Source organism: Sabethes cyaneus, chromosome 3 (genome assembly GCF_943734655.1).
Source record: "Sabethes cyaneus chromosome 3, idSabCyanKW18_F2, whole genome shotgun sequence".
In the NCBI taxonomy this organism is placed as follows: domain Eukaryota; kingdom Metazoa; phylum Arthropoda; class Insecta; order Diptera; family Culicidae; genus Sabethes; species Sabethes cyaneus.
The window spans coordinates 120,512,733-120,528,459 of record NC_071355.1 but is presented as its reverse complement, the minus strand read 5'-3'; positions in this window follow the sequence as shown (position 1 = coordinate 120,528,459).

The following is a 15,727-nucleotide window of genomic DNA, read 5'->3' as shown; positions in this document are numbered from 1 at the left end:
ATGTAAAATGTTTAAAATGTATCCGTCTGTTGCTAGTCGAGTAATTCGGGGTCAAAATTAGGGTATTTTTTATAATCAAAGTTCTACAGTTCCTAAACAAGCAAACATAGAGGTATACTATATTCAGCAAAGTTGTGTATTTTTACTATTTGTGCAACTTTGTAATACATGAAAAAGTCATACAACAATTACGAAAAGAGCTAAAATAAAAAACTGATTTTACTAATTCATATACAATAAATAAGATTTTTCTAGCTTCGCTGAAGAGATAGAGGGTTACTGTCTTCAGCAAAATTTCTTGTAATAATATACTCTAAAACTTTGCAGAATACATCAATGTGTTATATTGAAACTGAAGAACAATAATTTTTTTATTGCACTTTTAGGGGGATTAATCAAAATTTAAATTGCACCAGACGATAGAACTATCAATTTCAAGAAATTCTTCCAAAGGTTCCATAAACCTAAAACCAAGTTTTCCCAGTCAAAACTCTAGTGCGCATGTCTTTTTGGCTTTGGGCCATTGTGCGCGCGAATAACCGTATTACAAAAGTTGGCGCGAGTGTTGGAGGGTTAATATGTTTTGATAGACAAAACCAATTCTACTGAAATTTTGCAGATATATTTGCAGCATTAAAATCTCTAATTTGATGTCAAAATAATTCAAACTAGATAAATCATCTTAGATGAAATGGTTATAAATTATTACAAATTTTAATGTGTTGTATTCAATTGCTCATAACTTTCAAATTAAACATCCAATCAAAAAACAAATCAATAGTGATCTATTAGGCTATGTTACCTTTCAAATGATACTAATAGCGCCTAAGTCGGTTTAGCCATCTCTAAGAAACAGGCGATAATTATTACCTTGTCAAAACAGGTTTTTTAAGCATAACTTTTAAACTACTTGTTTGTTTTCAATAAAATTTACCCGAAAAATTTAGCGTTAACAAGAGCTTTCATTCGATACCAAGATCGTTGAAATCGGTCATTTTGTTCCGGAGAAAATCGTGTCACGTAATTTTCACTGTTTTACTTATAACTTTTAAACGAAATGTCGGACCTCGAAGCAATTCAATAGTGATATACTAAGCAATAATACCTATCAAACAAAAGTAATAGCGAACAAATCGGTTCAGCCATTTCCGAGAAACAGGCGATAGAAAAGTTGCGCCCCGCACATACATACACACATACACACACACACACACACACACACACACAGACATTGCTCAGTTCGTCGAACCCTGTCGATTGGTATATGTGGCTCGGCCCTCCGGGCCTCGGATCAATTTCGTGTTTTTCGACCAATTCCTAAACCTTTGTTATAGTATAACAAAGGTAAAAAGGATTGGTCGAAGCCCTGCATAGGAGTCCCTGAATTTAGTCTAAATACCTCGTGCATGTTGTGAATCTGAATGCTTTCCGGTTTAAATCTTGTGCCGATTGTTTGCTATCGCGTATTTTACATTTTTACATTTTGTTAAGCACAAGAATGGTCAGAGATTATTGCGGCCCTCGGCATTCATGGGCGATCTGATTTGGCCCGCACTATGCCTATGCCTGGGCACCACTGAGTTAAGTAGAACCTAAGTTACAACTGATTGAAGCTCGCGTTGTAACGTCACGGCGGGCAGCCGGACGGATTAAAAAAAGTGAGACACAAGTAATAGCATCGAAACCTTAAAACATAGCATAATAGTTGCTTCAGATAAGTTTCTTCATATAAAAAGCACTTTCTAGTGGTGAAAAAATATTCGAGCATTAGGGTGTCCTCAAGCAGATACAAAATTTTTTTTCTCTATTTTAAATCACAAATGGTTGCTGTCTACAGAAAATTTGTAGAAAAACTAATTTTAACTAATTTTAAATTACTTAGATTACCACAATAGATCTAAATGCTGGTCGCAGTGATCTAGTCTCCTATAAACAAAAAAAAAACGCCCGATTGTATATTTCGCACAGTTCTTGTTTAGCTCTGTGCTTGTCTGTGCTTTTACGTTTTGAATGGGATTTCGTCACAGTGGCGCGAGCAGGCATAGCGAACACAGGCAAACAGTAGAAACTGCTTTGAATAACAACCATGGAAAAGAAAGTACTTTTCGATAGCCTGGATGTGGCTATCCTTTTCTAAAGGTAAATTTCTATCAAGATTAAAAATTTCTTGTTTATAAACATCCCTTTGGGCCTTTTTGAGCAAAATCAATTCAGCCTCGCTCATATCGTGGGCAGTTATAATCGGATTATAGTCCGATTTATCCCATTTCCTCATAAATTTTTTGGCATTGCATATTGCTCTTTTTAAACGAGTCCAATCGGAACACCAGTTTATCCACTTATCATGATTATCCTCAACATTTTCTTGGGATTGGAAAAGATACCGTCCAACCGTTCACATCGCAGCAGTAGCAATAAGCCGAAGAATTAGAATAAGAAGAATAAACTTTGGTAAGCATAGCAGCCGTTGTTTGTTTAGTGCCGCTACCATACAGTCCACTGCCAGAAGATCGTTCAGAGGCGAACATCTTTTTGGTCCTTCGAGCTGGATTAGAAGCCATCCCGATGCTGCACCTAGGCGTGCCTGAAAAGGATTGAACCTCGTGGAAACAAGCAACATTCGGCTCTGTGCTAACAACTTGTTACCAAACCGAATTGCTACCGCTGCGGCGTGCACGCACTAGTTTGTTTGAACGTGTTCACGTTCGAAACGTGTCGCACCGCTACCATTATTGAAGTGAACTTATTTGAACGTGTTCGTTCATACCGAATCGTGTTCGATCGCACCCGCGTTCGAAACCTTCCACCATTATTGAAAAGTGAACTTTTTGAACGTGTTCGTTCCTGCTGGACGTCTTCGATCGCGTTTCGATTTATCGAGTTAGAAACCGACAACCGTTATTGACTGAACAGTTCGAAAAAAGTGAACGTGTTTAAACGTGTGGCGTGTCACGATTTTCGTTCGTCGCATTGCGATTAATTCGTCAAAAATATTTTTGATTAAGCGATGCCCGTAATGCATTTGCCGTCGCGTTCGGAAAATGGTGAAAAAGAGGACTCAGCATCATTTCACGGATTTGATGAAGCTGGTGCTGTTACTGTTGCTATGGATCCTGTCACTGAAAAGGAATACCATGTGGTCTGCCGCCTGCGCTCTCAAGTAAAGCAGAAATTAGTGCGTATTCAACGAAGGCTTATCACCAGTGCAGCAATTGGTTTAGCACAATTAAATGTGCTATCCAAAACGCTTTTTGCTGTATACACGAAGTATAGTGGATTTCATAGCAAGATGCTATCGTTAGTATCGGATGAAGCCCTGTCCATGAAAAAATGAATATGCTGCCTTCGAAGATATTTACAACGATGTAAGCAACGCCGTGGAATAGCTGCTGCTGGAAGCAAAGAACCGTGCAGTACCAACATCTGCACCTAACTCGTCATCTCAACAAGTGATTATCCAGCAACAAGCCCTCAAGATGCCAATTCCAACGTTCAGTGGAAGCTATACTGAATGGCCGAAGTTTAAGGCCATTTTTACCGATCTGATGGCAAATTCGGGTGATACAGACGCAATAAAACTGTATCATCTGGACAAAGCGCTTATCGGAAATGCCGCAGATGTACTAGATGCCAAAATCCTGAGTGAAGGGAACTACCAACAGACCTGGAACGTCTTGATGGACGCTACGACAACAAACGAGCCATAGTGGAGAGCCATTTCCGAGGACTGCTGACATTAAAAAAGATGTCTTCACCGCCAATTAAGAACTTCGTGCCCTCGTTGATGAAGCAGTCAACCACACTGAAAGCCTGCGCTACCTCCAGCAGGAGATCAATGGATCGGCCGAGTATTTCTCCGTTTTCTTGATCGTGTCAGTTCTCGACAAGAGTGCACCAGGCTTGGGAAGCAACGCAAAAGAAGGGTGAGTTACCGAATTATCAGCAGACCATCGACTTCCTGAAATCCAGATGCCAAGTTCTCGGGAATTGTGAAGCAGCAGTCCAATCAGCCCCGTCGAATTCAAAGCGAACCCATCCACCACAAAGAAGCCATGCTGCATCGACCGGCCCATCCCAACCACCAGTCCCCTGTGAAATTTGTGGCGGTCCACATGGAAACGTCCAGTGCTCGGCCCTATTCAGCCTAACCCCAGCCCAGAAGAACGAGAAGATCCGAGTAGCTGGAATCTGTTTCAACTGCCTGTGTTCGCCGCAACAGCCCATTGTACCGAACAACCCTAGCGCGACTCAACGTGAGCCACTATCATTGCCCAACGGATCTACTGACATTGACAAATGAGATACTTAATGATGATGATGATTTTTGAAGTGTCAAAGTGAATGATATGCAAATTCTAAACTAAATTAATTCTAAATTAAAGTGCTATCGATTTCGATATCGATATCGAGTGCTATTTGCTTTTCTAAAATAAATATACTTACGAGGTAAAGTTATAAAAAAGCTTAAAAATATTAAAATTTACTACTTACACAATACTGTTACAGACTAAACTTATTGAATAATATACTCTGGCATAGAATTAAAGTTAAAAAGGAGACTAAATTGTAAGTTAAAATCCTATTGTTCTTTATACAGTGATAGAATAAAACCTAAGATTGGAACATTATATCTTGTTTTGCGAGAAGACTAAACGAATGCGCACTTCGGAGGAAGACTTGTAGGAATGAGTGATCAACATTCCTCCGATGTCTTCGTAGACTTGCTTAAAAGTCAAAACGATGACATCGGCATCAACGAGGTCAAAGTTATTGCACAATATGAAAATCCACGCTTTAAATATAACAAATTTAACATGGTAATCGAAGTTGACAAGGACACTTATAACAGCCTGATGAATGCTGGTAAAGTAAGCATCGGGTGGGATAAGTGTCCTGTTAAAGAGGCCGTCAATGTTTTGCGTTGCTTTAAATGTGGAGAATTTGGTCATAAAAGCACAGAGTGTGTAAATACTGAAGCATGCTCTAAATGCAGTGGAAATCACAAAACATCCGATTGCTCTTCAACTGAATTTAATTGCGTGAATTGTACAAAATCAAATAAAGTACTTAAAATGAATTTGAACGTAAAACATCCAGCATCTAGCTCACAGTGTCCGGTTTATCGGAGACTGTATGAAAAAAGAAAAAGCAACATATTGTCAAGTAAATAGCAACAAAAGAAATCACAATGCGATAGGAAGTTAGAAATAGTCTATCTGAATATTGCTGGTTTATCTACAAATTATGTTGCGTTGCGACATCTTGTAAAAATAAAACGTCCAATGTTGGTAGCTCTAGCCGAAACTCATATAGTGGACGCTGATGCCTACAATCAATATAGTATACCGGGTTATAAAGTTGCTTTTTGCCTTTCGCATTCCAGACATACTGGTGGTGTTGCTATTTACGCCAAGGAATCAGTTAAATTCAACGTTCGTACAAACGAATCCGTTGAGAACAATTGGTTTCTAGGTATTTCAGTTGAAAGAGGCATGACGATTGGAAATGTTGGAGTAATATATCATTCCCCTAGTTCAAATGATCAGCGCTTTTTGGAAATTTTAGACAACTGGTGGGATAATTTTGTTGACTTAAATAAATTAAATATTATTGCGGGTGACTTTAATATTGATTGGCTTAATGGATCAAATTCGAACCAATTATAGCAATTAGCAGATTTTTACAATTTAAGGCAAACGGTTAGCCAATTTACTAGAATTTCCAGACACAGTCGAACACTAATTGATCACGTGTTTTCAAACTTTGACAAGGTCCATTCTGTTACAGAGGCCAATTGTAAAATTTCTGACCATGAGACAATTTTTATTTTAATCGAGAAGGACCAAACCTGTGATGATAAAGTAAAGATAAAGTGCTGGAATAGATATTCGAAGCAGGCAGTGTCTCAGCTTGTTTCGAGAAGCTTGGATTTTCTCCCAATAACTGGTGTTTTGGACCATAAGGCAGCTGTGCTTACCAACACGCTGAAAGAGTGTACCAATAAGCTTGTTTTTGATAAGTATGTGAAACTACGTAACACAAACAACTGGTACTCTTTAGATCTAGTACGTTTAAAACGTGAAAGAGATAAAAAGTACAAGAAGTTTCGTAGAAGTAATAATAGTGATGATTGGGCTAGGTACACAGCCGCTCGTAACATATATTCACGCACCTTGAAAAAGGCTCGATGTGATTATATTCAACGGAAGATTGATCACCATCAAAATAACAGCAAGGAGTTATGGAAAATTTTAAAACAGTTGATACAAAGTAAAGATAATTCTCCGCGGTCCATAACTTTCAATGGAACACAAGAACAATCGAGTCAAGTAATAGCGAATAAATTCAACAGTTATTTTGTTGATAGTGTTCAGCTGATCAATCAAAGTATTGATTTGGTCAGTGAACCTCACGAAATAATACAGCCGATTTCTAATAATATAAGATTTGATGGATTTCGCCCTATTACTTTTGCAGAGTTGAAGGATATTTGTTGTTCTTTAGAGAAATCGGCTGGTATCGACAATGTCAACGCAAAAGTAATACAAGATTGCTTTCATGTCATTGGACACGACTTGCTGGACCTTGTTAATGAATCGTTGCAAACTGGGCACGTGCCTAAAGTTTGGAAAGAGTCACTTGTGATTCCTATTCCCAAAGTTAATGGAACGGATAAAGCCGAAGAGTACCGTCCTATTAACATATTGCACACATTAGAAAAAATTTTAGAACTTGTTATCAAAGGCCAGCTTATGAATTACTTAAATTATAATCATTTGCTAATTCCAGAGCAATCAGGCTATCGAGAGGGACACTCTTGTGAAACATTGTGCATTAAACCTGGTGCTAGCAAAATGGAAAGAAAAAATCGAAGCTAAAGAAACTATTCTTGCTGTATTTTTGGATCTAAAACGCGCGTTTGAAACAATCTCTAGGCCCTTATTGTTACAAACCTTGAAGCGATTTGGTATTGTAGGAATTGCATATAAATGGTTTGAAAGCTATTTATGTGACAGAACTCAGAAAACTCGCTTTGATAATTTGAATTCTGATTCCCTTGCCAACACACTTGGTGTACCGCAAGGAAGTGTATTGGGGCCCCTTTTGTTCATAATGTATATCAATGACATGAAACGAGTTTTACGGTTCTGCGACATAAATTTGTTTGCGGACGACACTGTTCTATTCATTGCGGCTAAGGACCCTAATGAAATTGTCACACATTTAAACCAAGATTTACATTATCTTTCGAATTGGTTGAAATTTAAACAGCTTAAGCTCAACATTAGCAAGACAAAATATATGATCACTAGCTGACCCGACAAACTTCGTATTGCCACAAATTAACCTGTGTTGTACATAAATCATGAATCTCGGATGATCTTTGTCACTTCTCGAGTTTTGCAAGCCCCCCAGTGGGCGGCGCCTCCAACGGCGGGTCACTGGCAACACTCGCGACCGGCTCGTCCTGAATGATCTAGTGTTACTATAGATAGTTTTTGTGGTCTTGTTATTGATTAATGTTTTATGGAAGAGTCTCGAATTTCTCAAGTTGGATTAGTTTTTGAGTTTCGCAAAAATTTCTGTTTTATTTGTATGAGAGTCCATATCCCCCTACCACAGGGGTGAGAGGTCTCTAACTATCATAAAATAAATTCAAGACTCAAAAATCTCCTACATGCTAAATTTGGTTCCATTTGCTTGATTAGTACTCAAATTATAAGGAAATTTGTATTTCATTTGTATGGGAGCCCACCCTCTTAAAAGGGAAAGGGGTCGTAATACACCACAGAAAAAAAATTCTGCCATCTAAAACTCTCACATGCCAAATTTGGTTCCATTTGCTTGATTAGTTCTAAAGTTATGAGCAAATTTGTATTTTGTTTGAATGGAAGCCCCCCCCCCTCCTAAAAAGGTAAGAAGTCCTAATTCATCATGGGAAAAATGGTTGCCTCCAAAAACACCCACATGCCAAATATGGTTCCATTTGCTGGATTAGCTCTCGAGTTATAAGGAAATTTGTATTTCGTTTGTATAGGAGCCCCCCCCCCTTCTTAAAGTGGGGAGGGGTCCCAATTCATCATAGAAAAAATTTTGTCTTCAAAAACACACACATGCCAAATTTGGTTCCATTTGCTTGATTAGTTCTCGAGTTATGAGGAAATTGGTATTTCATTTGTACAGGAGCCCCCCCTCTTAAAGTGAGGAGGGGTCCTAATTCAACATAGAAAATTTTCTTGCCCTCGAAAACCTTCACATGCCAAATTTGGTTCCATTTGCTTGATTAGTTCTCGAGTTATGAGGAAATTTGTATGGAAATCCCCCCTCTTAAAAGGGAGAGGAGTTATAATTCCCCTTATAAAGAGGGGAGGGGTCTCAAATTACCCTAGAATAAATTCTTGTCACCGAAAACACCCACATGCCAAATTTGGTTCTATTTGCTTGATTAGTTCTCGAGTTATGCAGAAATTTGTGTTTCATTTGTATGGGAGCCCCCCCTCTTAGTGGGGGGAGGGGTCTCTAACCATCACTAAAACCTTTCCTGGCCCCAAAAACCTCTACATGCAAATTTTCACGCCGATTGGTTCAGTAGTTTTTGATTCTATAAGGAACACAGGACAGACAGACAGACAGACAGAAATCCTTCTATATAGGTATAGATAGATTTCAGCCAACTCCAAGCCAGACGTAAACGTTGAAATTGATGGTGAGACTATTGACCGCGTAAATGAACTAAAGTATCTTGGAGTAACCATTGATGACAAGTTAACCTTTAAGTCTCACATTGATAATGTCATCAAAAAAATGGCGAAAAAGTACGGTGTCTTGTGCCGTTTAAAAAATGAATTGACGATTAGTAGTAAAATTCTTTTATATAAGTCAATCATTTCACCACATATAGATTTTTGCTCATCCATCCTATTCCTTGCAAACGATACATAAATATTGAAGTTGCAGCGCTTGCAAAATAAAGTTATGCGATTATTTTAAGATGTAATAGATACACTTCCTCATATATTATGCTGGACGCATTGCAATGGCTTTCTGTGAAGCAAAGAGTTTATTTTTTGACAATGGTGTTTCTATATAAAATTCTTAACGGGATGGTACCTCGATATTTGTGTGACCGAATTGAACGAGGAAGAGATTTGCATTCGTACAACACTAGAAACGCGGAAGATGCAAGAACGCCACATTTTTTGTTTGGAAGATCACAGAACTCTCTGTTGTACAAAGGAATAAATTATTTCAATTCGATGCCCAGAGAAATAAAACGTGCAGCAACAATGGCGGAATTCAAAAGGCTTTGCATTTCACACATAAAATCTACCTTATAGACACAATTTGATGATTTTTTGTATTAATTTAAGAAGATTGTTTATTTAGTTACTAGCTGACCCGACAAACTTCGTATTGCCACAAATTAACCTGTGTTGTACATAAATCATGAATCTCGGATGATCTTTGTCACTTCTCGAGTTTTGCAAGCCCCCCAGTGGGCGGCGCTTCCGACGGCGGGTCACCGGCAACACTCGCGACCGGCTCGTCCTGAATGATCTAGTGTTACTATAGATAGTTTTTGTGGTCTTGTTATTGATTAATGTTTTATGGAAGAGTCTCGAATTTCTCGAGTTGGATTAGTTTTTGAGTTTCGCAAAAATTTCTGTTTTATTTGTATGAGAGTCCATATCCCCCTACCACAGGGGTGAGAGGTCTCTAACTATCATAAAATAAATTCAAGACTCAAAAATCTCCTACATGCTAAATTTGGTTCCATTTGCTTGATTAGTACTCAAATTATAAGGAAATTTGTATTTCATTTGTATGGGAGCCCACCCTCTTAAAAGGGAAAGGGGTCGTAATACACCACAGAAAAAAAATTCTGCCATCTAAAACTCTCACATGCCAAATTTGGTTCCATTTGCTTGATTAGTTCTAAAGTTAGGAGCAAATTTGTATTTCGTTTGAATGGGAGCCCCCCCCCCCCTCCTAAAAAGGTAAGAAGTCCTAATTCATCATGGGAAAAATGGTTGCCTCCAAAAACACCCACATGCCAAATATGGTTCCATTTGCTTGATTAGTTCTCGAATTATGGGGAAATTTGTATTTCATTTGTGTAGAAGCCCCCCCTCTTGAAGTGTGGAAGGATCCTAATTCACCATAGAAAATATTTTTGCCTCCAAAAACCTCCACATGCCGAATTTGGTTCTATTTGCTTGATTAGTTCTCGAGTTATGGGGAAATTTGTATTTCATTTGTATGGGAGCCCCCCCTCCTAATGTGAGAAGAGGTCCTAATTCATCACAGAAAAAATTCTTGCCTCCAAAAACACCTACACGCCAAATTTGGTTCCATTTGCTGGATTAGTTCTCGAGTTATGAGGAAATTTGTATTTCGTTTGTATAGGACCCCCCCCCCTCCTAAAGTGGGGAGGGGTCCCAATTCATCATTGAAAAAAAAATTGTCTCCAAAAACACACACATGCCAAATGTTGTTCTATTTGCTTGATTAGTTCTCGTTTTAGGAGGAAATTTGTATTTCATTTGTACAGGAGCCCCCCCTCTTAGAGTGGGGAGGGGTCCTAATTCACCGTAGAAAATTTTCTTGCCCTCGAAAACCTTCACATGCCAAAGTTGGTTCCATTTGCTTGATTAGTTCTCGAGTTATGAGGAAATTTGTATGGAAGCCCCCCCTCTTAAAGGGGAGAGGAGTTATAATTCCCCTTATAAAGAGGGAGGGGTCTCAATTTACCATAGAATAAATTCTTGTCACCGAAAACACCCACATGCCAAATTTGGTTCTATTTGCTTGATTAGTTCTCGAGTTATGAGGAAATTTGTATTTCATTTGTATAGGAGCCCCCCCTCCTAAAGTGGGGAGAGGTTCTTATTCATCATAGAAAACATTCTTGCCTCCAAAAACACCTACATGCCAAATTTGGTTCCATTTGCTGGATTAGCTCTCGAGTTATAAGGAAATTTGTATTTCGTTTGTATAGGAGCTTTCGTTTGTATATCGCCGGAGTAGAACAATCTTGGCTCAACATAATTTTAAGCATGCTAGTGACAAATACCGTCACCTGAATGCCATGTTGTACAAGTCATACGTGTTACGTGTGCAATGCGACCTTCGAAAGCAACCGAAAAGATTTTGGAACTTTGTCAACTCCAAAAGAAAGTGCTCTTCTGTCCCAACAAACGTATACCTTGATGATAATGAATCAAGCTCAATCTCAAACTCTTGTGAGCTGTTTGCGAAGTTTTTTGCTTCCGTTTTCGCGGATAATACCGCCTCTGATGGTGATGCTGATGTAGCGGCAGCGCATGTACCGGTTAATTTGGCGGATTTGAGCTTATTTACTATTACTACCGAAATGGTGTTAACTGCCACCAAAAAACTCAAGCGTTCTTTCTCTGCGGGACCTGATGGCATCCCTGCCGTTGTTTTGAGCCGTTGTATAGAAGTGTTGGCTGAGCCGTTATGCGCAATATTCAATAAATCTTTCGAACAAAGTAAATTTCCCGATATTTGGAAGCAATCGTTTATGTTTCCAGTATATAAATCGGGCGATCGCCGTGATGTAAGGAACTACCGCGGGATTACTAGTCTCTCCGCGGCATCAAAATTGTTTGAGATAATTGTGAGCGGTGTAATACTGTCCCGAACTAAAAACTATATATCCACTGTTCAACACGGCTTTATGCCTGGTCGATCTGCCTGTACTAATCTGTTAGAGTTTACCTCGACGTGTATTTTGCAAATGGAAGAGAAAAAACAGGTTGATGTCATCTATACCGACCTGAAAGCGGCTTTCGATCGGATTGACCATGTAATACTTTTGCGAAAGCTCCAACGACTTGGTGCATCCCAGAAAATGATTGATTGGCTTCACTCATATCTTAGCGATAGAGTACTACGTGTGAAACTAGGATCCAGTACTTCGTCAGTGTTTAGCAACAAATCTGGAGTCCCTCAAGGTAGCAACTTGGGTCCTTTGCTTTTCTCATTGTTCTTCAATGATGTTGCGATTCTGCTAGAACACGGCTGCAAGTTAGTTTACGCCGATGACCTGAAACTATTTGCTACGATAGATAATGGAGATGACTGCCGCCGTTTGCAACATTTGCTCAATCTATTTACTGAATGGTGCAGACTTAATTGGCTTATCATCAGCATTTCAAAGTGTGAAGTTATGAGTTTTTACCGGATTAAAAATCCAATTTGCTTCGGTTATACTATCGACGACATTGAACTTCGCAGAGTGGATCAAGTTAGCGACCTGGGTGTCTTGCTGGACACTAAATTGACATTCAATCTACACTGTGAATCAGTCATTTCCAAGGCGACCCGACAACTTGGATTTATTGCTAAGATTGGACGGAACTTTAGAGATGTTTACTGCCTGAAATCATTATATTGCGCTTTGGTTCGTCCGCTACTTGAGAGCTGTAATTTGGTTTGGTCCCCCAGTCATCTTACTTGGAACCTACGGATCGAACGTGTGCAACGTAGGTTTATTCGGCTGGCTCTACGACATCTCCCATGGCGGCATCCTGATAACCTGCCACCTTACCCGAATAGATGTCGTCTACTTGACTTCGATACACTCGAACGCAGGCGTAAAATGCATCAGGCTATATTCGTGGCTAAACTTATCAACGGCGAAATTGATTCTCCAAAATTGCTATCTATGCTTAACTTTCGGGCATCGCAACGGACATTACGCTCAACTGGCTTGCTGCAAATACCGTTTCATCGAACCGCGTTTGGAGCTAATGAACCGATTACGGAATGCATTAGGTTGTTCTCAAAAGTCGAAGAACTATTTGACTTCGGTATGCCTCGCACTTATTCGCGCAAAAGATAAGAAGATCGAATTTACTGTAATCTGTAATCAATTTTATTCATGTAGACAATTTATAGTCAGATGAAGTACTCAAATAAATAACAAATAACAAATAACAAATAGGAGCCCCCCCCTCTTAAAGTGGGGAGGGGTCCCAATTCATCATAGAAAAAAATTTTGTCTTCAAAAACACACACATGCCAAATTTGGTTCCATTTGCTTGATTAGTTCTCGAGTTATGAGGAAATTGGTATTTCATTTGTACAGGAGCCCCCCCTCTTAAAGTGAGGTGGGGTCTAAATTCAACATAGAAAATTTTCTTGCCCTCGAAAACCTTCACATGCCAAATTTGGTTCCATTTGCTTGATTAGTTCTCGAGTTATGAGGAAATTTGTATGGAAACCCCCCCTCTTAAAGGGGAGAGGAGTTATAATTCCCCTTATAAAGAAGGGGGGGTCTCAAATTACCCTAGAATAAATTATTGTCACCGAAAACACCCACATGCCAAATTTGGTTCTATTTGCTTGATTAGTTCTCGAGTTATGCAGAAATTTGTGGACATTTGTATGGGAGCCCCCCCTCTTAGTGGGGGGAGGGGTCTCTAACCATCACTAAAACCTTTCCTGGCCCCAAAAATCTCTACATGCAAATTTTCACGCCGATTGGTTCAGTAGTTTTTGATTCTATAAGGAACACAGGACAGACAGACAGACAGACAGACAGACAGACAGAAATCCTTCTTTATAGGTATAGATTTTTTGTATATTTAGTGGATATAGTAAGTTATCATGTTCACTGATGATGATGGATTTGAAATTGTTATTATTATTAATTAAAAAAGTTTAGAGAAGGCTACACATGTTTGAGCCACGCGCGCGAGAACAGACATACACAATCTGGAAATTGAATGATCAGGTTAAAGTCCTGAACAAAGGGTTTGAAGCGGAAGCTGGACAGGCTTGGGTTTGCTTGTGGACTTTGGAACTCGTATACCATCGCTTTGTTGCGGAGTTGTATATCGAGCACCAAAGTTCTGCAGGATCTCCCTCGTAGTTCTAGATCGTTATCTAGAACCAACTCTGACCAGCTTGTGCTGCTAAATATTAGGTTCAATTCCTAATCAAGCCCAGATAATTTTCGGGTTGGAAACGTTTTGGACGAGCCTTGGACATTTTTTGAAAATGTTGATATTCACTTGAAAGTTTGATATGTCTGTATTAGAAGCCAGTTCGTTATTTGCTTTTGCACCTGGCTACATTGTTATTACATAAATATCTTAATAGATAAATCGTCTCGCTCAAACCGTTGTAGGGGTATGAGGTGGGACCATCATCATCATCAAAAGAAGCAGAGAAGGAATATTGGGATTTGCACGACGAGGTACAACAAATTATCAGTCGAAACGAAAATCGCTCAGTAGGTAGTACTTGATCAAACTCGTGACTTTAGTCATGACCTTGAAATGCGGTCAGGCATATATTAATATTTTTTTTTGAAACGGTGATTCTACAATTGATGAAGGGACGGTAGGGAAAAGTAATGAAGAAGGATTTTTTTTTCGGGAATGAAGGGGAAGGGTAGGAAGGAAGGGGGGGGGGTAATAGGTAGCTATGCTTAACAAGTTGTCGTTGCGACTCCTATCTTTTGTCCAATGCTGGAAGGTGCATGGGTCGAACCAAGCTGTAATCAGAGCCTCTGTGGTTCAAAGGTACACGGGTACCAGTGAGCGACACGCCCTGGCAGGTGTTGTGGGTTCAAATCCGGTTATAATCTCTGATTACAGCTGTGGATATAGCTGACGCCGGTGGAAAAAAACGGTACAAGTTGTCCGAAGTGTACACTGTCGACAACCTTGGTTTACCGCAACAGACTACTGACTACGCAGAGCTTGCTGCTCGATTTAAACATCTCAGCCAGTTACCGGCTCCGTACGCGGAAGCTCCGCCTCATGTTCTGTCGCGTTCAAGTCCTTAATAAACTGGGAATGTGCTGGTGAGCAAGCTGCTCCGAATATTGCAACATCCGATGCTCATCGGCAGCTCTGGGGAATCTCTGTATGGAAATAGCAAATCACTGCGGTCGGGCTTACGGATAGATTTGTAAAAACATTTCCTTAATGTCAGCTGACACCGCTATTTGGCGCTCTCGGCAGGGAAACATTACAGACAATAATGGCGTCAGGAGATCCGGCCCGGTAAGTAGCATGGAGTTTAACGATATGCCATCTACTTTCGCCGCCGCGTCCCAGATAACTCGAACTTTCTCCGGTTTTTTCTCATTAACAACGACTCCAATCGGCAAGTACCACATGCGACGCAAATCGAATCCCCCAATTTCTTCTGCCGTTGCTTCGTGTATATAACCCTGAGCTTTGAAATTCGCTATTTGCAGACGAACGCTTTCACAAAGCTGAGTTTCTTGCTAAACGCTTCTCCAGGCATCTGAAACGTCGTTCCGTCATCGGTCGGCTATCTGGAAATTCAACGTAGTCATACTTCCAGAGAAGGCCTGTCTCGAAACTACGCTGATGATTTTGGCATTCTGGTAAAAGGTAAAACATTCGAAGGTCTGAATGACACAGCGCAAAATTATATGAACATTTTTGTGGAGACAGCAAGAGCGTTAAACTTCACCATAAATGCAGAAAAAACTAAAGGAATTACATTCAATAAAGGGGACAATCAGCTAACCGTTCAGATAAATGGAATCCAACTGAAAACCGTGACAGCACACCGTCATCTGGGTGCGTACATTGACAGTTTTCTGTGCTTTGGGGCAAACACCAGAGAGGTCGCGAAAAAAGTAAACGAAAGACTCAACATGCTGAAGATAATTTGTGGTATTAAAAATGGCTCACACGTTCAAACAATGTCCAACATC